Below are 26,345 nucleotides of genomic sequence, written 5' to 3'. Positions count from 1 at the left end.
CGAGTGAGGTGTTATTATCCCCATTTCACAGATGAGGACACTGACGAAGAGAAAGATCAACAAACAGACTCCAGGGCATAAAGCCAGCCAGTGCTTTACCTGGGATGAAACATAGATCCTTATACACCAAATCCATTCTTTTCTACCAAAGAACTGCTAAATAAGTAAAAATAAAGCCAATGACAAAAACCTCATCTCTGCTTTTGAGGGGAATAAATCAAAGGGAGTGAGTGTCAAGCACATTTAGGCTAGAGAGAGAATAAGAATGCCAGCTCCTAGTTCTTAGTGTCCTGGATTCTACAAAACCTTTGCACACTCCTTATTTTTATTAGATTCACACACACACACACACACACACACACACACACACACACACACTTACATAGTAAATACAGGAGGCTGATTAATTTTGAATTTTACAAATGAAGAAACTGAGGCTTGCTTGAAGGTGAAGTCATTTTAAAGTTCTTGTTAAATAGTGTAAAATTGGGTTACCGGATTACCCTGGCTAAGACATTCCCACTATATCATTCAGCCTTAAAGAAATGGGTTGTTTTCTCTACACAGGCAGTTCCCTTAGGCCTTAGTGCACAGTGTTGTGATAGTCCTCATTGACTTGATGGCCCTCATCTTTCAGCACTGGCTAATTCCTGCCTACACTTAGGATAATGCCTGTTTAAGCTGCAGCTGTTTACAGAGTCCTGCACACGGGAGATACCTCCCTCAGCTGGCCCATCATGCACATAATGAAACTGTGAATCTGTTGCTTCTTCACTGAAAGCCCTCCGTGGTTGCCAATGTTCAGACAAACCTTGCTAAATGATCCTAGTAGGAAATACAAAAAGGGTAATCTAGACATCTCAGATATTGTGCATGCTTATGTTTTACACTATTTATTTTTTGGATAGAATATAGATAAGAAATTCTTTTCAAATCTTGAATATCTGAGGTTGTGTAATAGAACATCTGGAGCTAGAATGGACCTTAGGAATTATCTAAGACCCAAAGAGGAAGAGTTACTTACATAAAGTCAAACTTATTTACAGAGGCATGGATGTCTGGGATGTCCTGATCCCCGAGAAAGAAGTTTGGCCTTGGCTTGGGAACCAAATATATGTGGATTTGAATCCTGACTGTCATTTACTAGTAGTAGATGACAGCAGTTCGATGTCTCTGAACTCTACTCTCATTTTTTAAAAATATACTTTTATTGATATTTTTACAGAGAGGAAGGGAGAGGGATAGAGAGTTAGAAACATCGATGAGAGAGAAACATCGATCAGCTGCCTCCTGCACACTCCCCACTGGGGATGTGCCCACAACCAAGGTACATGCCCTTGACCAGAATCGAACCTGGGACCCTTGAGTCTGCAGGTAGACGCTCTATCCACTGAGCAAAACCGGCCAGGGCTCTATTCTCATTTTAAAAAGGATGTAATAATACCTACCTACTTTGATGGGCAATGGGTCAGTCTAAAAGAGCTAGTATATTCAAAAGCCTAATGTACTGCTTGTGTATTTGCCTTTCTTACACACCCTGATGCCCTGATGTCTCTCATTTGGTTTGAATTTTAATGAGATCATGTGTTACAGAGTTTACAGCACAGATTAGTCACATGATATAGAAGTACAACTCAGTCCTCAATGGGAAAATACTGTGCAATCAATCCCTTTATAATTTATTCACGTCATATGTTAACCACATTATAGCATGCTTTTGCCATATGTAGTTTTAGCATCTATTATTACATTTGGGATCTGCTTTGACTTGTATTCCTGAACCTGTATAATTAAGTGTTATATTATAGTGGGCTTCACAGCATTGAGTAATGAAAAGAATTCTGGCCTTGTAATCAGGGGAATTTTGTGCCAACTCTGCCTGGCACCAGCTGGGTGATTATAGATGCCTCCTTTTGAGGCTTAAATGTGAGCATTTTAGTTCAGATAATTTATAATTCCTGATTAGTTTTAAGGTTTTGATTGTTTTTTTCTTTTAGTATATATTGAGATCCCAGTTTATTATGTCTGTATCACGCTTCTAGTGTAGGGCAAACTGTTATTCTTCTAAGTCAAGTCAATTCAATAGTGGAAGATGAAGCTGGATTCCTAACCATAGACCTCTCCTGCTAAGTTGGGTGTCTTTTGTTTTTATACTGCAAGGGCTCAATACTAAATAGGATCAGCATGTTGATTAGCCAACTCTGGCAAGGATAGATCTTTATAAATTACCCCAGGTTACAGGAAGGTGGCACTAGAGACTCTTCTCTCAGATAAATGAGGCCTGGGGTCTGGAATGGAATAGTCATAGATCTTTAATTGGAGACCACCTGATGGTGACTATCCAGCTTCTGTTTAAAGGCTTCTAGTAAAAGAGAATTCAATACTTCTCGCCTTGCCTTTCCCACTCAGGGAGTTTGTGGTTAGAATGGTTTTTCCTGTATTGAGTTAAAATAAGTTCCCTTGAAGCGGTCAATTCTTGGTTCTAATATTTTTCTCTGTTGCTACACAGAATCAAGAGTCAGTTTAATAATTCAACAACTATTTAGTTCCTCTTATATGCCAAATCCTGTGCTGAGCTCTGGAGAGAAGACATATGACATCTTTCTAAGGGCTTACAGTGTGGTTGGAGACACAGAAGAGTGAAATGTCAGTTGCAGAATGATGTGGCCAGTTCTGCTGGAAGTAGACATGGGGTGCCCAGGGGAGGAGGAGAGTAGGAAGGATATCCTACAATGTTTGAAAATCCAAGTATTCGTGTCCTCCTTCATCTGTAATTCTGGAAGCCATAGCAAGACTCAGGTACCTTGAGCTCTAATCCCAGTTTTGTTCCCATTGTCCCTAATGAACAATTCAGTCCATTTCCCATAGCAGAGACTGAAGGTAGCATCCTCTTATGTGATTAGTCTTTCACATTTTAAAATAAATAGGTGACACACTCATCTGATGAATCTGACCCCATATTTCCCACCCCCCCGCTTTTACTCTGCTCCTCACTGATCAGCCTACAGAAGAAAATCAGTACTTAATTCTCCCTGCACCTGAGCCTTGTCAAGTCTCACTGAGCCCCCACTTCCATACTATGTGTCTGCATTGTGGTCACCTTTAGCTTTTGCCTGCAATGTTCTTAACAATCACTGAATTAAAAGCACACGTAGAGAAAACCCACAGAAATGTTGAGCATGCCCAGGCAAATTGAAAGTTGCCCCTGGGATCTTTGCATTGACCAGCACAAAAAAGATGACTAAGATAATGTCTGCCCACTCCTATGTGGAAATAATGCGTTTGTCTGGAAGCCAGTAAAAAAAAAATGTGTGTTGAAAAAATGGCCTTATGACAAGTTATTTTGTACTCCAATTGCCTTGATTCTTCACATCGTTTATTTATAAAATTTTTGCACTCCAATATTTTTCACTGATCCTTTAAGGATTTTCAGTAAAAGGCTGAAAGAACCAGACTCAGGAGTCTGTTAGAACTGAGATGGGCATCATTCCACCTACTTCTGTCACACTCTGATCATTTATTTTTCCCCCAAATAAAGTGAAATGAAAATATTGAGGGAATGGGGCATCTCACAATCACTGGAGGGGAATCCCTTAATGATGGGATATGAAATCCAGTTTCTAAGTCCCATTACATAAAATAATTTCTCTGGAAAAGGAAAAAATCTAATTGCTATTTATACAGCCTGTCTAGATAAATTTCAATGTTAGTGTCAATCTTTCTTGGGAGTATTTTATATTATGTAGAACTTAAATCAGAACATGTGTTCAAAGGGATAGTAAACTCACTGATTCTCATGTGTGATGAGAAGAGTGGAAATTGAAGCATGGGGCCAGGGAGTAGCACTGGGAATTCTCTAAGACCATAATATCAGAGTATAAATTCCCTAATGTAAATGTAATTTCAGTAAACTTTAAGCAATGATTTAATTTTTTTGCAAAAGAATCTCCACTTTCTGGTGTTTTTTTTTTTTTTTTTTTTTTTTTTTTTTTTTTTCTAGACTAAAGGGAATGAGGCATGTTCTTCAACTTGGCAATAGGTATTTCTCATCAGTTTAAAAAAATTTAGAAAGAGTTGACTGATTTTTACCATATTTAAAAGCATGCAAATAGTTATCAATTTTTACTTTAATTTTTGATCTATTCTTTTTATAAAACAAATAAGAACCACTAAGTTTTCCCAAGAGAATATCTTGGGAATTCAGTGAATTTTGATACATGTATAAAAATAAAAGTTCATTATTGACTGCAATAATTATAATACACAAACCCTCTTGTCAAATATTTATTGAGGTTAAGGTACTGCTTGCATTTATGCTTTTTGATTGTTCTCAGAAGAACGGAATAAAAAATGTATCCCTTCTAAGGAGGTCTGAGGCCTTTTTCTTTTTGACTGAACTCCTCCAAATCAAGCTTCTGCTTGACAAACTTGGTTTTGACACCAAGCAGTACGCATAAAGGTAACATTTCAAGTCAGGTTCAAACAATCTGTTCAAATAGAATAAGCATGCATTGGGTGTGAATACATGTACATCACTATGCTAGGTGTTATGATATAGAACTAAGCAACACAGTTAGTGCTATAAATAATGCATATTTCATTAGCAGAGATAAGTCAAGTATACGAACAGCTATGCTTTAAAGTGCAGTAAGCTTATGTCATTGCAGAGGAGTTGACACTAAAGAGAATTCATATAACTGTGGCTGTATCTGGGAAATATAAGGAAGTGGTATATGACATGACTTTTAAAGAAAGGATACCAGGATATGGTGAGGAGTAGTGTTGTAGCAATATATAGAAATGTTTAAAAATCTTTAAAAACATTTAAAAAGGTTAAAAAAGTTTTAAAATGTTTGAATTAACTTTTCTGAAGTTTGAAGTGTGATGATAAGCACATATACCTTCCTATCTTGAACATGTATGGATGTAAAGAGAGGGACAGGGAAAAAAAACCTGGTTTAGGTAGAAGGTGTAGCAAGAATAGAGGCACGTGGTCAAGAAATACCGGGGAAATGCAGAGGATAGTGAGTGGGTACAGTTTTGCTTGAGTGTAATGAATGCATATTGAATGATAAGGCTAGTAATGGGGCCAGATGAAGGATGGAGAAATGTTTGTACATTCTTAGTAGCATGGAAGCTACAGTTGAATTTTAAATGGGGAAGTGAATCCATTTGATATTATTTCCCTAGATCAGGTTTTATGTAAACTATTGAGAATTCAAAGAAAAACATAGAAAACCTCATACTTTAAAGTCTTGTGTGGGACAAAGAGTCAAATTTAATTATTTTAATATAGTTATGTGTCCTGAAAGCTTCATCTTGTCCCAAAAGCTACGGGAATCATGGAAAGTTCTTTAAAGGAATTGAGCCTTAAGAATTGACTAAGGACTTTTGAGGTGGAAGAAATGAGAGATGCTGCTCCAATAAGACCCTGGAAATAGTCTGTGTGATTGCTAATACAAGGAACCCTGGGAGGAGAGATTCCTGCAGAAGGAGGGGAGCAGGACATTGAGGGAGGAAGGGAGACCAGTTAGGAAGCTGCTGCAGTAGAACAGGGAAGACAGTGAGAACCTGAACTACTCAGATGTCTATGAGGATAAAGAGATAGTTATTTCTACAGAAGAGGCAGTAGCAGCAGATGTTGATTTGATGCTGTAACTGGAGACTGGGGTGGGAATTGCAAAGAGGGAAAAGCATGAGAAAAGGCGTTAAAAATGGCTATAATTGGAAGTCTGGGAGGCAAGGAGAATGGTGCTGCTATTAGGAGGGATACAGCCATCAGGAGAAAATAGTTTCAGGGGAAATGTGTGGAATTCAGTGTTGGGTCACTACTAGAAAGCCAAATTTCCATAAAACCAGGCCAGGAGCAACATTTCTTGATGTAATTATTTCTACCTTTTATCTTTTGGAAAATTTCAGGCCATAGCACAAGTGCTGAAATATTGCCTCAAACTCATATTAAATAAAGTATTGACATCTAAGGCAAAAAAGACCATGTGTGTTAACTACAAACTGTGCAAACCAGTTGTCAGCTCCTATATAGATGCTCCTGGAATTATGGTGGGGTTATGTCCTGATAAAACCATCTCAAGTTGAAAAATATCATCAGTCAAAAGCACATTTAATACACCTAATCTACTGAGCATCACAGCTTAGCCTAGCTGACCTTAAGTGTGCTCAGAACACATACATCGGCCTTCAGTTGGACAATTTTCTTGAGTTTTATCTCAAGAGAATAATCACCTTCCTCTTCTCACCAGGGGCAGGAGACATAGTCAGATGGACATTTTGTAGATGAGATGGGATACAAAAACACATAAGAATAAAAAAAAAAACAAAAACAAAAACACAAAAATGCTGGCAGCACAGTAAACTGCAGAGTGTGGTTGTTTACCCTCATGACTGCAAGGCTGACCAGGAGCTGCTAATCTCCACAGCTCCCTGCTGCTATCACGCCTCATATCACTAGCCCAGGAAAAGGTCAAAATTCAAAATTTGAAGTATGGTTTCTACTGAATGAGTATTGTCTTTATACCATTGTATAGTTGAATTATGCTAAGTAGAGAACATTGTACTCTTTCTGGTCTTGGCTTATGGATGTTCTAAATAATAACATGGGATTATTTATGATGATAGGTTGGCACTTTTCAGCAAGCTGCTTTCTCAGAAAGGGACCAACAGATACAAGGTTTTCTCAAAACACCTAATTTTCATTTCTTCCTTCTTTCTTTCAGTTAGTGGCTAAAATTAGGGACTAGTGGACCACATGTATAGATTTAATGACCCCACATGCTTTTGAGATGAATCATGGTGGCCTCCTCTCTGTGCTTCCTCATTACTTCATTTCCAACTCCATTTCTGTCTCCACTATAATTGCAGCACTGGGTGAGACGCTGCTCGAGGAGGAATTAGCTGAACTGTGGTGGTTTGGCAGCAGAAGGATAGAGAGGAAATAACGTGGAACAGGAGGTTTGTGTGAAACATGTAGCCTTGTGGCTTTCTGCCCAACCAAGGCAGCTTCCGCTACAGTTTCCCGCCCTCCTAAGGCTTTCAAGGCATTAAGTGCAAGGTAGAGGTAAGTCTACATGAGGCATTTGCCCCAAACATGATTATCTAGATATGCAGAGGCACTTTAAGCACACACATTCACAGAGCTATTACCCTGAGATCTCAGGGGAAATGTAAAACTACACTGTTTCAAAAAAACAGTAAATACAAAGCAATAAGAGGAATTGATTTGAGTGCTCTGATGGTTTGGTGGAGAAAAGAATGCAAATAGTAGAATGAAGGTAAGAGTGGGAAAACAACATAGCTCAATTCTATTAGAAGCAAGAGCTTTTTAAAAAATGTCTTTTTTTTTTTTATTTGTGATTGAAACCTCCAAAAATCAAAATGTGTCACTCATCAGGACTTTGCAGTGGGTAAACCAGTATATAGAACATAGAAGACTAAATAAATGAAAGTGTATGGGCTTAAAGTGCTAACAGCTAATTAATTAAGGAGATCAGTTGTTGGAAAACAATTGAATGTATAGGAAAGTTAAAAAACAACAACAACATATTGAGGAGCATAGATAGCATTGATCCATGAACTAGAATGTATTTTACAGCTTTACTAGTTCAATCCCACATTCTACATTGGAATCACTAATATATTAGCTTGGAACTGGGTCACTGGTGTGTGCCCCAACATGCTCAGAAATGGGGATCTCACTGGAACCACATAGAGCCTAATTCTTCATATCCATAAATATGTTTCAGACTTATGAACTTTAAATCATGTGCTTTTTCAGATGTGTGTCTCCAGGCTGATTGACCCTCTTCACAGAGGGCATTCGCTTATATCCAAGATCTCTATCATCATGCCCTTCCTTGTACCCTTGGTTGCTTGATTTAGAGTCGGAGACTCTTCTTTTCATGACACCTTGTCTTTGTGGAGTTGAAATAGTGCTATGACCCCAAGGCTCAGGAGCAGTGAAGGACCTGGATAACCTGCTGCCTGGATCATTAGGTCTAGTTCCTGGGGTGAACATTTGGGTAGTGGTTGCTGCTCCCCTGTATTGGGAGAGAGCCTCAGGGGTCCAGAGGTTGGTAGGAGTTTGCATTGTCATAGCTCTTGGTCTTCTAGCCCAGTATGAGGTGTAGAAGCTGGTGCTGAAAAGTAGATCACACTTCCAGATCCATCATATCACACTTTAGTACTAAACATGGTAAATGATGCTATGAACAATGCCTGTTTCTATCCATCTTGTTACAGTCCATGTGCTCACTATATAAGGTTGGATGTGGTATCATGGAAAGAGACAAGTGCCAAGCACCTATGCTCTGTGCTCTTAAGAAGTATGTACGGGGTATGATATAATAAAATTTCACAAGTCACACCTTTCAAAATGAATTTGAGGTTAGGTATGTTTTAGGCTGGAAGTCAGCAGACTTTTTCTCTGAAGGAATAGATAGTAAACATATTAGACTTTTGGGACCATATAATATCTATTACAATTACTCAACTCGGCTGTTATAGAGTGAAAATAACAATAGACAATACATAAGTGAATGGATGGGGTTGTTTTCCAATATAGCTTTTAAAAAAAACAACAGGCAGTGGGCCAGATTTGGCCACAGGCCCTAGTTTGCCAATCACTGCCCCAGAGGGTGGACAGTTAGCATAGTGGAGAACAGTCCTTGGCCACCTACAGTGAGGCCCTGTTCTGACCTGTTCAACATTCCTACGTATGATTCAGTTGATGGCAGAAGACACACCTGGTAAATCTGCAAGTTTCAGGAAATCAATGTTCTGTCATATATTTTGCAATGTGATTATGGTGCAGAAAGCGGCAGCTATAGTCTATTGGCAAAGAGCGTTGCCTTCTGAGTTAGGTGAACCTACTTAAAATTACAGGTTTGCCGCTTTCTACTTGGGGGAATTCTTCCTAACTTGCGTAAGTTATTCAGCCTCTCTAAGTTTTATATTTTTCACCTATAAAATAGACAAAATTTTACTTGTGTCAAGAGTTATTGCAAGGATTAAATTGCATGATGTATATAAAATATTTAATGCAATGTCTGACACATAGTAAGCTCTCAGTGAAAGGTAATATAAAAAACCTGACTGGAGTGCTGTGCCCCTAGCCAGCCGGCTACTGAAGCTTGCAGGATGAATGTGGGGGTGGCACACCGTGAAGTAAACCCCAGCCCTGGAATGATGAATAGCCTGGGCCTCTGGCTGGCCACGTCATCTTGGTAAGACTGCTGCCTGTTGTTCTACTTTCATCCCTTTCATCAGCATTCCTGTTGTCTGGAAACAAGGATTATTTTAATGTTACAGCACTGAAAAAAAAAGTATTATAGTGTGTTATTTACCAGAATATTTACAAGTTTCTGTTGACCTTGTTGATTGAGCATGACTGCTAAATATTACATAATAATAAAAAGCATTTATCAAGACAGTCTTGCAAAGAAATACTTTGAATTACAGAAACTTGCATAATTTAGCCCATCAGCATTCATATTGAACAACATCATCCATAATTTGGCTATGTATGTCTTCCAACATGTGGTGAAAAGAACACCCTTTGAGACCACTGATCAAGAGAAGGCTCAGCTACTGACACACTGGGAACAGGTGGACTACGGGCTCCAATTTACTTCTTTCTGCAAATTCCTCAACATCTCTTCTATTGCACTCTACCTCCTAGCCAGCTTCTATGCCATGTCTGATGCTGCTCACTTCCTCATCAACATAGCCTCATTGCTCATCATATTGCTGCCTAAGTTGACCCAATTTCAAGGGGTTCATCTCTTTGGCATCAATATGTACTGAAGGATGGGGCTGGGGATGACGTTGGAACAAAACATCTTTGCCTTTTCCATGCTGTCTTCTATATCATGAAAGACTGAGAAATATATAATTTCCCCCAAATTTCCAGAGAACTAGCTAGAAATGTGGCTCCCTGGGCCTAGCCCTGCTAGGAACAGGCTTCTATGAATCAGAAAAGGCAGGTGAGGTAAGGGATACATCACAGCAGGAGGCCATGTTTGGACAGCTTATTTGGTGATTAAGTTTTTCTATATCTTCCATCCCCATTACCTTCCAGTTCTGTTTCGCTGTGTATTTTCCTTATAACAAGGGCAATCGTTTTTTCAAAAAAAAAAAAAAAGTAAAAGAAAAAGAAAAACTTCACTGAATCAAGAACAAAAACAAAGGAAGCCATCTTGTTTGGGGGAGAAATACATAAGCTGATTCCTCACACAGAGGCAGACTTTCCAGACTACTACTGCAGGTTGTGTTAGAGACTTGTTATAAAGTGTAGGTTATGACTTTGGATAGAACAGTGCAGAGAGGTGATTCCCTCTCTAATGAGGCTTTTATGGAAAGTTACAGAGGTGGAAATCTGAATGAGAAATTAAACAGTATTCAGCCCTTCAAATAGGCAGATGAATTAGAGGACGAGGTCTCAAACATAGAGTAAGAATACTCCAGTAGATCACAGATCTTTATCCAGAAGATCTTTGAGCTGGATCTATAACCATTCCTCTTATTAGTATCTCTTTGGTTGGATGGGATTCCTATTGTAGAGAAGGGTAGGGAGTAGTGACATTATTACACCTTGTCTCTTGCTACTTAGGGATTTTGCTGTTAATGTAAATCCCACATCAGTACCAGTTATATACAGGACTGTCTTCATGCTAGACTAGAGGATATTTCATATGATGAACTAGGTCTTACTTAGTTTTGGGTCCTAGCCTAGGAGTAAAAGGTTTTTAAAAGTATGAGTGTCATACTTGAAATAATAGATTAGCTAAGAAAAGGGATATAATAGCCCATGAGATAGAGTAAATATTAAAAGGGACTGTGGTCTAGTCAGCAGAGGTTTTTACATGTTCATTACAAAAAAGAAACTATTTTAAAACTACCTATTACTCATATTTATAAAATAGAGAAAGAACATCAAAATAAAATGAAAAATGAGGAAATATAAATGAGTAAAATAATAAAAGTAAAGGTTAGTGCAATGAACAAATCATCTAAAATCTGACTCATTTTAAGACAAAACAAGGAAGATAAAGCTATTTTTACTACAAATAGCAGAATATTAGTAGTCACTAATATCACTAATATTACACAGAAGGAGGTAAAATTAGGAATGGGGAAAAGGTAAAACCACTGTTTGAGAAGAATTTAAAATAATAACAAAAGAATACCACATATAATTTTGTGTAAAAATATTTGACATCTGAGAGGAAACAGATGATTTCTTGGTAAAATACAAAATATAAACACTAATACAAAAAGAAGAAAGCTTTATAAGACATATTTTCATGGAAAATGTTAGAAAAAAAAATAAAGATGTACCAAAAGTGCATCCAAATCCATATCATCACTTTCTTATTTGTAAGCAACTAAGATTCTTTTAATATCCTTTAAACTATTAGAAAAACAAGCATGAGCATCATGAGTGAGAAGAGACTCAGACACTTCATTTAATACATGTATTATAATAAGAACTGAAGAACTCATAGCTCTTCTTGTCTTTCTCACCTACTTCTTCCATTTTTCCACTCCCCTGAGCTGTGGTATAGAGACAAGCTCCTAAATCTTTCCCAGCTGCAACTCTATAAGGCTAAAGGAAAGCTGTGCAGATGGAGACATGGAGAAGCCTTGGCTCTTCCATTAAATGTGTTGTCCTAATGGGAAGAACACAGGACCTGCAAACAGCCTGGTTTAAAGCACCAACCTTACCATTGCTGTTTCCATTACATGTAGGCAAGTTAACTCTTTTGAATCTTCGATTTTCTCTGTAACATAAGGATGATTGGATTGTAATAAAGACTAATGGATAGGGTACATGTAGCAGACAGTGTTGATTACCTACCCAACAACAACTTACTCCTTTTTCAATTCTAGTTAGAACTAGTTTTACTTATGTAACAACTCTTTTCTGGAAAGTCATGTGATTCAGGGAAGGTGATCCTCAGGTTCAACAGATGTAAGCAATTGGTAAACTCCCTCCCTGGTGAGCTAATGCTTTAGGCATGAGTAAACCCAATTCAGTCCCGATAGTTAACATGTAATGGGACTTACTATGATCCAGATGCTATTATGATTCAGCATCCTGTGACATAAATATTATTATTAACTTCAATTTATAAATGAGGAAACTAATGAACAGAGAGGTTAAGTAACTGGTCCAAAGAAACACAGCTAATTAGTGATAGAGCTGGATTCAAACCCAGGAGACTAGCCCAGAGGTTCTCAACTTGTGGGTCACAGCCCCTTTGGCAATCAAATGACCCTTTCACAGGGGTCTCCTAAGACCATCCTGCGTATCAGATATTTACATTACGATTCATAACAGTAGCAACATTACAGTTATGAAGTAGCAACGAAAATAATTTTATGGTTGGGTCACAACATGAGGAACTGTATTTAAAGGGCCAGAAGGTTGAGAACCACTGGTCTAGCCCCATAGTGCCTCTTTTATAAGTGAAGATCTTCTAGAGCAGTGGTCGGCAAACTCATTAGTCAACAGAGCCAAATATCAACAGTACGATTGAAATTTCTTTTGAGAGCCAAATTTTTTAAACTTGAACTATATAGGTAGGTACATTGTTATTAACTTAATTAGGGTACTCCTAAACTGGCCTTTGCTAAAAACGTCCTCAATGTGAGGGGTCGACCTCAGCGAATGTACCCCCACTTCTTCTAACGCCACTTTTTCAAAATAGACTCACCCAGGCTGAAAACCGACTTCTGCGCATGGGCCACGAAGTTTCAATCTCACTGTACATGCGTGCCCGCACATGGTATTTTGTGGAAGAGCCACACTCAAGGGGCCAAAGAGCCGCATGTGCTCGCTAGCCGTGAATTGCCGACTACTGTTCTAGGGGAATTCAAGGGAAACTTTTCTTTCTTTTCTTTTTCTTTGTTTTTTTTTTTTTTTTTTTTTTTTTAATGGAAAGAAAGAGCTCTATGTTATTGAGTCTACATGTAAAGCCTGGTACAACTTTAGCTCTCTTGTTACCATGAAAGGAACTAAGGTGAAATGTGGAGGACAGCAAAGCAGAGAGATTGAAAGAACTTGGTGTTTAAAAATGACACTTAGCTCCTGAGCCAAACAACCCTAGAGCTGTGTTATTGTGGATTTATGTGTGCATGCATGTGTGTGTGTCTGTATGTGTGTTATTGGTATACTGCATAATTATCTAAATTATGCAACACATATAATTTTATAAATATAAAATCAAAATGTAATTGGCATTTTTTCATCTTCCGTAATTTCTAATACAAACTAAATTATGCTTGGGTTTCACATGGACTAAGGGCGAGCTGAACAGGTAAATTTTTTCTCAGTGACTTTAGTTTTCTGGTTTGACTCTCATTTCTTCTCAGGAAACTACTACTGTCTTTATATTTTTTTCCTCTTATCCCAGGATACAAACCAGTACCCAGGAGAGACCTTAAAAGGCACACACAGATTATAAATGGTTGCAAAAAGGCTGAAAGAGTTCCCTAACTCAGGGCAATGTCAGCAGGCATCATAACCCTTTCCAAAATAAATGAAGCACAAACAGTGGAATTTCAGCATCAGCCAGTGGGTGAAGTTGGTGTTATTTTGGGCAGTGGGTGATCCTGGCGCTCCTGAAATCATATCTTGTAGGAGTTTGTGTGTTTTTTCAGCATGCCAGGCCAGCTCTGCTTGCTGCTTCTACGCACTCTCCTAACACCTTTATCTGCCTGGACATGCAGCTCAGAAGGCAGAGAGGCAGAGAGAGTGGGGGAGAGGGCATTCAACATGTGGTTTTGTGCCTCGTTTTGTTTTTGTCTTGCTTTTCCTTTATCTCTCCTCTCTCTCATTAGTTTTCTCTCTCCCTCTCTTTCTCTTCTGTCCCGTCTGTCTGTCTGTCTGTCTGTCTGTCTCAGTCTCTGTCTTCCTCTTCCCTTTCCCCCTCTTTCTCTTTGCCTTTCTTTTGTAGGTGCTTTAATGAAATCATATGTTCTGGATTTTTTACGAAACTGTCTGGGGGGCACTTCAAAGAATACCTCTCCCATCTCCTTGTTTTGATTACTTCGAATAGGCATACACAGCTGCCTCCCACTCCCCCCCCCCCTTTTTTTTTTTTAGTAAAACCACAATCTACTCGGCAAATCACTGCCTTTCATTTTGCTGGCTGGAGGGAGAAAGGATGAGATAGGCAGGATGAGAATGTGGAGAGGGGGATGGGGAGATAATGACAGATTTGATGATAATTAATATTTTCTGTCTCTGAATAGTGAAAGTCTCATCCAAGTCCCCCAGCCAAGCTCAAGTTAAACTCTTGGTGTGTGGGTTTAAGCTCTGCAACCTGGCATGCTGGGGCTGGTTTAGAGGGAGTGATCCTATATATGTGGAATTCTGTGGTTCTCTTTTATTATTATTACTGAGTAAACCATGCATATCTAAAAAGGAAACTTTATGTCAACCCACTCTCAAGGTGAATTAATGTATTCGTTCTGAGTACCTCGCCCATAATTTAAATTACCAGAAGGCTTATGTATTAATTATCAAAGGCTTTGGAGTTCCTCGACCATTAATTTTCATTTCTCTATCAAACTTCAGTTATTTGTGCCTCATGTTTGTGCCTATCTTTTAATGTAATGGGACAACTTAGATCTAATGGACTGGTAATAATCTTTCAGATCCATTAAATAGGTATTCAGCTTCCTTCAGAGTTTAGTACTGGGAATGTCTCCAAGGTAACTTCCTGGTTTTATTTTGTTGTTTTTCTTCAAAATAGCCAATTAATAATTTACTTTATAGCAATAATGGAAATGAATAAACAAAATAATATTTTTTTAATGATGCGATTTGTTGGAAATTTTGATGCTATAAAATTAGAGTACTTAATTTTTTTAAAGGATATGTTTTAATAGAGTAACTGCATGCAGTTAGAGGTGACTGACCATGAAATTGATATCTTTAACCATTTCCTTAACGATAATATTAGATAGAATCATGGAAGCCAAGAGAGAAGGTATTTCCATGACAGGGAATGGTCAGGGCCACCAGTCCAGCACTCATTTAACAAATGTTTGTTAAACTGAGAGAGACATGGGAACGTCACATCCATTGTTGCATTTAATCCTCATGAGAATCCTGGGAAGTAAAAAAAAAATTTTTTCTTTTAAAGAAACAAAAAGTAAGGCATGAGAAGATGAAATTATTTGTCCAGATCACATAGTAAAGTTAGTAAGTTGCAGAGCCAAGATCCAAAGCTAAACCTTGAGTTACATAAAGCAAAGATATGGACTGAGGGATTAACACTTTAAATTTACTTTCCTATTTTCATGTTTGCAATAAACAGAAGATTGGACACTTCCCTACTTCTATAATCAGAATTGCATTAAAAGCAAGGGCAGACCAATGATATTTAACAAAAAATGGATGCACAGATATTATAAGGACAGGCATCTGTGTAGTCCCACTATTGTTCCCTAACTCTTGGTCAATGTTTCTCCATTAACTCCTGGAGGACAGCTTCCTGTCTGTTATCCAACCCCAAATTTTCTTTCTCTTTTAAATTCCTCACTTTTTCTTAAGATGATCTTGGTTATTTTTCTACAATACTGCTTGCCACATTGTTGGGAGAAGACAGGTGCTGAGAGTAGTTTGGAAAGTTTTCTGCACTTTGTCTTATGAATCTTCCTTTTTAGGATCTGCCAGACCTGTGAAAGGTGGACCCTCAGTGCTGAGTGCTACAAGGCTCCACTTAATGATAGTGTGAAAGCCTTTCTGTGTCAGAGAGGCAAGGACCCTTTGACAACATCAGGCCCAAAGTGTTCTGTGGAATCGCACACATCAGAAGGACATTCAGTGCTCCAAGCACATGAAGAAATATTTGATTGCACAGAGACAAATAGATTTATTGCTCATGCACTTCCAGAATGCTTTGGACTAATGTGCATTGAGAATGTCTAAAAAAAGTGTTTCCCAAAGTTATTGATTACAAATGTGATTACGGATCTTAATTTGGTATGAAAATCTTATTTTTTATAAAGGAAAACTCAACTCTAACTCATTTTTTTTTCATTTCCTTCCTGATGAATTTAACTTTTTAAAAATTTTAATACTTTTAATGTTGACAGTATAACAGATATAAATTATCCTCCTTACTCCCCTCTGCCAAGCCCCTATATCCCCCAGGCCTAGCCCATGGACGCACTATTGTCTGTGCCCATGGGTTATGCATGTAAGTATGTAAGTTCTCTGGTTTATCTCTTCTCATGCCCTCACCCCTAAGATAGGTCAGTCTGTTCCATGCCTCCATGCCTAGGGACTTACTTTGATTTTGTTTATAAATTCATTTTATTCATTAGATACCACAAAATAAGTGAGATGATGTGATATTTGTCTTTCTATGATTGGCTTATTTCACTTAGCATAATAATCTCTAGTTCCATCCATGTTATCTCAAAGGGTAAGAGATCCTTCTTTTCTACACCTGCACAGTATTCCATTATGTAACTGTACCACTGTTTTTTATCCACTCATCTACTGATGGGCACTTGGGCTATTTCCAAATCTTAACTATTGTAAATAATGCTGCTATGAACAGAGGGGTACATTATTAATTGCCATCTTCTTTGAATCTAATAGCATTTCTTGTCTAACTTTATGTCCTAATCCCATTGTAGCACTTTGCTCCTAACACAAGGCTATCTTCACAGTCAGGGCACAATGAATCTACAGGTGAATAGACATGTCACTGAATACTAGATCTCAGAACTCTCTGTGTCAGAGGACAGAGCTTTTCTTATTTATTGAAAAAAATCAATTTGTTTGCATATTTTTCTAGATTTAAAATAAAAGTACTGTGTATTATTTTCCTATAAATGTCCCAACCACTTAAGATTCTCTGAAAGAGCAAGACAATATTTTGCTGAGAGTTATTAAAATGCTTGTTTTAGTAGTAATCTGCAAATGTTGTGATAATAGACCGACATGAATAGGAATAAGAGGGAAAGTGGAAGGCAGTAGAGGGGATGAGAAAGGAAACAAGAAATACCTTAGAGCCCCTGCCAGTTCAAAGGGCAATAATTTTTCTGGAGAAATGTTTCTAATATCTGAGTACTTTGCTCTGGGTGCTGATGATTTCAGAGAGGAAGTAGTCAGAACTGCTTCTAGTACTGCTTGACTGTTCTAAGTGCTGAACGCATCACGATATCTACCATTACAAATGTTATTTTGATTGAAGATGCTCAGTTGATGTTGCCCAGAAAAACCACTGGGCTTTTGTAATGACTGCTTAAATATCAGCATTTTCAATGAGTATTCAATTCTTGAAACATAAATATAACTGAAATGAGTTTATCTTTGATATTCCCCCCTCCTCAATTTATGGTATGATTTTTAAAAGAGAAAAATTTCAGGTGGGAGTGTGGGAGAAAATTTAGAGAAACAGAGTCCACAATGATGAAGTATGACTTTATCACCCAACTATGGAATCATGTAAATTAGCATTTTTATTTTTTAACAAAAAGTTTATATCGGAAGCAGTGGCAAAGGGGGGGAAAGAGAGAGAGAGAGAGAGAGAGAGAGAGAGAGAGAGAGAGAGAGAGAGAAGAGACAGAGAGATATATCTGGGTGTGTGTGCATATGTATGTACTCACTAAAAGTTCAGCTAAATAAAATTAAATTTCAAAATTTTTAAATTTGGACCAATAATGTAGCTGCTTCCCTTTTTAAAATGAGTAATATATTATATGTAAGGAGCAGACCCTGCTATTTGTGATAAACTGAGATAGCAAAGCCTATATATTCTGGTTAATTCTTCCTGGAATCTGTAGTGACATGGCAGCTGGAAGTCAGAGCAAAACTCCAAAGGTCAACATGTAGTGCAAGAGGAAAGAAATGACTAGTATACCGTATAGGACTAACATGAAAAGTTATATATATTCACCATATCATTTTGGGATGATTTGCTCATTTTTTAGAAGGTGCAAACCCATTCAATGTCATGACCATAAATCCCAAGTAACAGACACAGAATCAGCTGTGTAAAGGAACTTGGGACTCTCTACTCTACCTCTTTTTTCCTCCACCACCATTGAACTTTTCTTCATTGTCCCCTTCTGTCTTTCTTGTCTCTTCCCACCTCAGCCAGGTTGAGGATCCTCGTAGGCCTAACTTGGGCAGAGGAAAACATTTTGAGCCAACCTTCACTGTCATAAATCCTGAGTAGAGACTTCATTATCATACAGAAGCAAATTCACCTTCACAAGGGCAGCGTACTGTGGAAAGGAAAGAATTACTCAGCTGTTACTGCATCTATCCTCTAGCCTCTGATTTGTGTGCCTAATACCTTAAGTTGGGAAAATAAGTAGCTTAAGATGGTTTTGCACAAGAATCCAACTTGTTAAGAGGTGGCTGAGTTTATGAGTGCTTGGGCCTGTGGGTGAGCATTTATTTTCCAAATCTAAGCATTTAGGGAAAATTCTATCCTGTGTCATTCAGCAATGTGCCAGGAAAGTCTAAGACTGAAAATCTAGGCTGAAGGTAGCTAATTAGACCTGTAGCAAGTCTGGGGGCTCAATGACGGGAAACACGCCACACCTGCATTTCTTCCCTTTGGCTGTCTCCACCTGTGTACCCCACAGGCATCTCAAACTCAACCTGTCATCTTCCTCCTATCTCATGTTCCCCAACAAACCTGCTTCTCTTCTGCAGGCCTTTATTTATGAGGATGGCCTTTTTGTCCTCATAATTATTCAGGCTTGAAAATTCTGTCATTTTTGGCTCTTTTTTCTTATTCAAACCACTCTACCCCTCGAATCTAATCAGGTTGTTAAATTCTGTCAAGTTTTTTTTTTTTTTTTTAATATGTTCTTATTGATTTCAGAGAGAGGAAGGGATAGGGAGAGATAGAAACATCAATGATGAGAGAGAGAATCACCCATCGGTTGCCCCCTGCATACCTCCTACTGGGGATGGAGCCCACAACCCTTTAACGTGCCCTGACTTGACCAGTAATGGAACCCGTCACCTCCTGGTTCATGGGTTGATGCTCAACCACTGAGCATGCCAGCCAGGCCTGTCAAGTCTATCTTTGCCACGTTTCTCACTAACCCTTTCCATTTATACTATTGTGTTCTTACTTTGTTTTTTTAATACCTCTCACTTCAGTGATAATGATGGTTTCCTGGAATTTGCTTAAATGTAGTGGTTAGGAGTGTGGACTATCCAGACTTTCTTTGTTGGTTTAAGGTCAGGTTCAGCCACTTACTGACTGTATAATCTTTGGAATGCCTCTTATATTCTCTTTCCTTTTTTTTTTTTTTTATCTATAAAATGAAGATGATGATCATCTGTACTTTAGGTCCTCAAATAATGCGATTTTGTTTAATGTCATTTCATTATAACATTGATGAGGTGCCTTAGGAACTTAACTCTTGTTTATATCAATTAGCCTATGGTAAAATTGGGTTTGTTATACCTTGTCTTACTTAAAGTTGCCGAACCTATTGACAATGTTAAGTGGATACTTACTGTACTTTCATAGGATTGTGAGGATTGAGATTATTTAGTGTCTAATAAAATTCTAAATAAATAATAAGTACTATGAGATTATTAGATCTTACTGCCTCCAGTGTTCAACAGTCCTCAGATCCATTCAATGTAACACTGTCAGATTATCTTAAGATATTGCTCTGATCAATTCATCTCTTTGTTCAAAATTTTATTAGTGATGGCCTATTATCACCTTGTCTTTCACAGATTCAATTACAGAAGAGGTTTGAGATGAAGCCACTTTGGAGAACCTTTGCAGATGTCTTTTGAGTTCCAAAGGCTGAAACTAAGTCAGATAAACCCCCTCTTAAAATAGAGAGCACGTGTGCTGATCTTGGGCTACCTGAGGAGTTAACTGGATGAATCTGGGGAATTTTTCTCTGAATTTGTGACTAGACACCAAGACAGTTGAATTTTAGTTGGAAAAACCCTAAGTAGTCCAGTTTTAGACCAAGATCTGACCTGTAAAAAAATTTGTGAACTTAGGCAAATTGACTTTCTAGGTCATAGTTCCTTCATCCAACAAAACAGAAATCATAATGGGAATATACTAGTATGAGTTAAATGAGATGATTGGTTTATATGTAAAAACACTTTGTAAATTTTCATGGAGTTTCTTTATCTGTGGAATTGAGATAATATATCCCTGCATAAGGTTATTCTGAGGATTATATAAAACATCTATGCAAATAATTTACAAACTGTTTGAAAATATGATGCCAAAGGAAATAAGTATTTGGCATCATCATAATTATTACTATTCATATTCTACACCTATAAAAGGTATGACTTTATTATGGTAGCATTTTCATTGGGATTTTGCTACTAACTTATTGTTAGGGTTGCAAAGGGGTCCTATCCATGATTCCTTTAACCCCTTGGCAAAACTTTCATCTCAGAAGTTGAGTCCTTAATTACAATAAATTTTGAAAATTATATTTTGTTGGCATAGTGCTTTGTTTATTTTAAAGGGGGTTCATTAATATGTATATAATTAATCCTGGATAAAACCTTGATAATTAATCAGAGTAAGAATGATAAACATAAATTGGGATGTAGACATATTGAAGCCATGGTTTTAGGCTGTGGTAACAAAGTAAGCTTACGATGGATTTGGTGGATGCATCTGGCTGCTCCGGCAGAGACCTCCCAGACTTTTGGTTATGCCTCTGCTATTCCATGGCTGCCATTCCAGGTGAGCTTCTGGAAGGCAGATATTAAAAGAACACAGATGACTTCTAATTCTCCAGACACCAAACAGTGTGCAAACACATAGTAGACCTTGATGACTACTTCTCAAATTCATGTTTTAAAATATGTGAAAACATCTTTCCTGCTTTTTTCTTCATAATTCTCAATATAACAAGAAGATGTAATTTGTCCAAAAGCTTTCTGCAGCATCAGTGTAGGAGCTTCAAAAAGGGAGTTAAACTTCGGTAATTGCAGGATTTACAACAGAATATTAATGGTGATTATCTCTGGGTGGTGGTATTAGATGTAATTTTCCTTATTTGAGGATTTTTTCTGCTTCTCTATACTTGCCACCAGTTTTCCTCCTGTTACATTTTATGTTAAAACTAGAGGCCTGGTGCATGAAAATTCGTGCAAGAGTTGGCCTTTCTTCCCCTGGCTTCCGGCACAGGCTTCCCTCCAGCACCCAGGACCCGGGACCCGGGACCTGGGCTTTCCTTCTCTGGCTTCCAGCAGGCACCTGAGACCCGGGCTGGCTTCCCATGGGCCCCAACTTTGTCAGGAAGGATGTCTGGAATGACGTCCAGTCTAATTAGCATATTATTCTTTTATTATTAGAGATAGTGATTATATTAGACTGACAACAGTGCCACATTTTGGAGCTGGTATATTTCTCCTCCACTTGTGCCTTGAAAACTACCTGATTCTCTATAAAATAGGGATAATAAAAAAATAATAATAACACAGTTTATAGGATTGTGGAGGGATTAAAAGAAATTACATAATGTAAAGATCCTGGCATATGTTAGATGATCAATTACTCTATGTCTGCCACTACCCTTATTCGTCTTCCCTTTCTTCAAACATATAATGGTTTCAGAGCTAGAAAAAATTTTCATCATAACTCTAGATGTTATATAGAACTAAATGTACATATTGCAAAAACAACTAAGCAAAAGCTTTACGGTGACATTATTCCAAATCTCAATTTTTTTCTCACATGTATTTGGTGACAGGTTCTTACAAGATAATTAAATGCTACATAGCAATGAGCAGGGAAGCAGGGGCCAGATTCTCAGAGAAGGAAGGTTGGAAAACACTGTTTGCAAAGACATCCTTAGGTGTGAGGAGATGGATGAGAGTGGCCTCGACAGGATGGAAGACCACCTGCCTTCTGGGACAGGCCAGGATTCAGACATTCCAGGTCCTACATCTGCTTGTTTTGGCTCTTATGCAGATCACTCCATCTAATAGGAACTTGCAACCTCTGTTTTAGAGCTTGGGCTCAGTTTAGGCAGCTCTCTAATTGGTTTGTGTCATTCATTAAGGATTTCTTTTCTTTAACACTAGAGACTTAAAGTCAGATTTTGAGGAGAAATTCAATGCCACCCTGTCAGAATAAGAACACTGTTGCTCTGAGTCTGTATATCCTTCTGAATTCTGCTTGACTATGCCAAGGGTCAGGGTAGGTTTCTTCTTGAACCCTGCTTGCTACACTAACTGTTGGGTCCGAATCTCTCTGCCAAGGGCTGGACCTTCTTGGATGCCTGGTCTTACACAAAGAAGCCATGAGCATAGGTATATAAGAATGAGTCTTTATTGTAGAAGCCAGTGGCCATATAGCCATCAGACAAAACATTTCTTCACAGCAAAGTTCTATACAGGCAGCCACACACTGGCTGGTGAACAAATACATCTTTCCCACAAAAGCAGCATTAGTCTCTGTACCCACAGCTATTATCTGTGCAGCCACACGCTGCCTTAGAACTCACCACCTCACATAGTAGCAACACCTGAACTCTCTGCCTCAGCAGCTTCCCCAACCTCTCCAGCCTTTCCTGCACACATTGTAGCTACATCCTCTGAGCCTGCCTTTTCTCCCCAGCCTTTCTCCTGTCTCCAGTATACTGGCTGGTTAACAACATGTTTTATAATACTTAGACAAAAGAGGACTCTAACCAACAGTGACATGATATTTGCGTTATAGAAGGTCACAGTGTAACGTGAGATTGCTGTGGCCTTGCAGCTGTGTACACCCTGATTAAAATTCTCATGTTCAGAGTGGCCTTGGCCATCCGGTGTACTATCAACAAGGCCTCCACACTCTAATTATCCTTGGCTATCTGGCAACTCTGGTATGGTTCCCACGTACCCCTATCTGTTTTGTTATTCCCCAGGTTATAAATGAGGGGACATGGGCCTCCTCTGGCAGTGTCCTTTGCTTGGCTCTCAGTGTCTACAGAGTTGGAGGCCTTGTCTGTTTGGATGGGAGGCCCTCCCCTTCCATCTCCACCTTCACACACTGCAAAGGGCACCAGAGGCAACGAGCCTGTGGGAGCCAGCCACTTTCTTCTCTCCTTCTGCTCTTAAAGCTGAGGGCCTCCTGCTCTGGGGTATGGATAATTAAAGAGTTCGTTCACTCCTGGAGAGGGTTTGCTAGAGGGGAGGTGGGGAAAAATGTGGCAGGAAGAGGAACAAAGAAACATCCAGTATGGTTTGCTATGCCTCAGACTCCTCAAACTCAGCAAGTTCAGGAAAAGCTCATTTCCCTCCCAGGCCTGCACTGACTGCTCTGGTAAAGGGAATTGCAGTCTTCTTGCTCACTGAGGATACAAACCTCAAGATCATAGAATAGTTAAGAGAAGGATTTACTAAATAGTTTTTCAGAATGTTTACAACTTGAGGCCAAGGTCTTATTGTCTTTGACTCTGAAGTCTACCTCATTCTCCATATAGAGCAGTGATTCTCAACCTTCCTAATGCCGCGACCCTCTAATACAATTCCTCATGTTGTTGTGACCCCCAATTTCATTGTTACAAATTGAACATAATTAAAGCATAGTGATTAATCACAAAAACAATATATAATTATATATGTGTTTTCTGATGGTCTTAGGCGACCCCTGTGAAAGGGTCGTTCGACCCTCAAAGGGGTCGTGACCCTCAGGTTGAGAACCACTGATATAGAGGCTCTTCACTAGTCTCCCTTATTTTATACTCTCAAAAATCCATCCTGCCCTTCAAGTTCTGACTACTTAAGCTTCTTAATTCAAAGCTGTAGACAAGTCCATATTTCTCCTCTTATTAAAAGTTTTCCTCAGCTCCCAATTGTTTATAGGATAATGCCTTATAGGATAAGGATAAACTCTTTAGCCTAGTTTTCAATATCTTCTATTACTTGCCCCCAATCTACTTACTGCAGAAGTCAACCTTTTTGCTGACTTTTTCCTTGTGTAGTAGGCTTAAGTCACACAGAAACATTCAGCAGTTTCTGTACAATTCTTTGTAATTTTTTATGGAACTACCGTATGAAGTTATAAGAATAAAAAGGTGGCTGAACATCTAATGCATGTCTCTTTATCAGTTTAACCTTCCTACTAGATGATTCTGTGCCTGGGGGACTGACTGCTGGTTTTGAAGGCTGGAGTTTCAGTTTCTAGACAATGAACAAAGTAAAGCAGACTCGAAATACAGTATTTAGATACTGTGTTACCTCTACAGTGATATGTAAGATGCTATAGGTGAGGGGAAAAAAGAAAAAGAAAAACCAAGTTCTTTCTTAGAACCAGTTCTAAATTATGTAATAATCATATTGATGGCATAATATCACCATATATGATAGTAAAATGTGCTCTTGGAGCCCACTTTGCTTCATGGGGTAAGAGAATAAACAAAGGCAGAACTGGAATGTTAAGTTACCGTGACTGAAATACTCTGTTCCCTACAAGACTTTTGTAAGGAGTTTTGTAAGGAAAAACATACTACCAGCCTCTAAACCCTTTGGAGACATGAGAGTGGACTGTGTATCACAGGAAGAAATATATAGGCCTTGAGGTCAAGCAAACCAAAGAGAATGCTTCACTATTGTTAAGTAGGCTCTTTGAATAGTTTGGTTTCCATTTCCTCATAAATATAGAAAATAATATCTGCTTTGGAAGCTTGCTATAAGATATAGATATGTAGGTAATAAATACCAAGTGTCTATTAATAAATAGCAGCTACATTTCTTATCATACCAGGCCATAAATTATCAGAGAGAATTTGCTATATGCAAACTGTGTGCTTCCATGCAGATATGAATGCTCCCTTTTCTAGGCAACCTCCAATTACCCAGCACACACACATACACACACACACACACACACACACACACAGAGCGGGGGGGGGGGTGGTAATTTCTTCCTCATTCTAGAGTGGAAAGGAACTAGTTAAAGACTGAGCTCAAGGACAATACTCAGTATCTACCTCATTTAGGATGAGAGATAGAGGCACTCCAATACTTTCCCACTCTCATGATGCATGCCTTTGTATTATGTCCTTCTATTTGGAGTAACTTTACTTTTCATCTTTGTATGTGCATGTCTTATTATACTTTTATGTTCCAATTGCCACTTCTTTCAGGATTCACTGATCCTTGAGTCAGTAATGGAGTCTCCCTCTCTGTAATTATAGCTTCTCCTTTCGTGGTTTTCTCCTACTACTTTTTTTGAACACTTATTCTTTCCTGGTAGAATGTGAAATACAGAGGAATTTCCTTATCTCAGATTAATGTTGCCTGGGGTAGTGTTTTGAGCATAGTTCCATTGAGCACACATTTATTAAATGCTTAATATTATTGCTAAGATAGAGTTCAATACTTTATATCTTTAAAACTACATTGTCTCTGTGGCTTAAAATGATAACTCATTTTGTTTAGTATACAGTACTTAGTTAACATAAACTCTTTTGGGCACACTCAGATTGCAAAAAAGGCCAACATGGTCTCCTTGACCTTTAAATAATTATGAAGAAGCTACTTTGATATTCTGACTCGTTTCTTCTCACTCTCTATAGAAATGTATGATGATATGGTAGGAGGCTGAAGTTGTACCCGAAGCATCTTCAGAGGATTGTATATAAGTGCAAATTTTAATTATAATGATCAAAAGTTCCCAAGGGTGCACACTGCTATACTAAGCATGGTACAGGATTAATTAAAGACCATGTTCAAAATCTAGCTTTTACAGCCTTTTGGATAATCTTATAATGCAAATAGAATTAATTTTGCCAGACACAGAAGTGTTCTGCCACCTCTTAATTATGTTGTGGAAAGATAATTTATTTGGTTTTGTTTTTAGATGATTTTTTTTTTTTTGCACAAGCAATTTCTTAAGCTTTGGCCAGGATAGGGGATTATCTCTCTCTCTCTCTATCATCTATCTATCCATTCATTTATTTATTATATGCTTGGGCTCTCCCTCCCTTGACTCAGAAACTATTTCTAAAATGAATACATTTTATGATGAGCTGGTAATTTAATGCCTGTCTTACCAGGATATAACACATTTAATTGCTTTTGCCTTAAGCATTTAAAGAAGGCATCAGGAGGGTGTGGGGTTTTTTTTCTCCTGCCTTCTAGTTTCTGATCAAACGCTTCTTTATGAAAGATCAGGTGCCAAAGGTGGAATTTAACACTGAACTACATTTTTCATGTCTACTCTCTTCAAAAGTCAATTGGAAAATTAACTCCTCACAATGTATTCAAGCAGTGAGAGGAGTGAAAAAGACTTACTAGTACAAATTAGAAACTGTATATGCACGTAAACTCCAGGTGAGTCAGCAGTTTGGTAAGT

The 26,345-nt window shown here is 38.3% G+C and overlaps 1 protein-coding gene and 1 pseudogene across 2 annotated transcripts in view; both read left to right on the top strand.

The window, feature by feature from the left end:
- The window catches only part of TPRG1 (tumor protein p63 regulated 1), a 139,218-nt gene that overhangs the window by 88,283 nt on the left and 24,590 nt on the right, over positions 1-26,345 (top strand). The gene's annotated exons all lie outside the window — the stretch shown is intronic.
- Positions 8,692-9,819, top strand: LOC118676590 (annotated as a pseudogene).

Source organism: Myotis myotis, unplaced genomic scaffold, assembly GCF_014108235.1.
Source record: "Myotis myotis isolate mMyoMyo1 unplaced genomic scaffold, mMyoMyo1.p scaffold_m19_p_2, whole genome shotgun sequence".
Classification (NCBI taxonomy): Eukaryota; Metazoa; Chordata; class Mammalia; order Chiroptera; family Vespertilionidae; genus Myotis; species Myotis myotis.
Note: the sequence above shows the minus strand (reverse complement) of the source record. Positions and strands in the feature narration are given on the sequence as shown.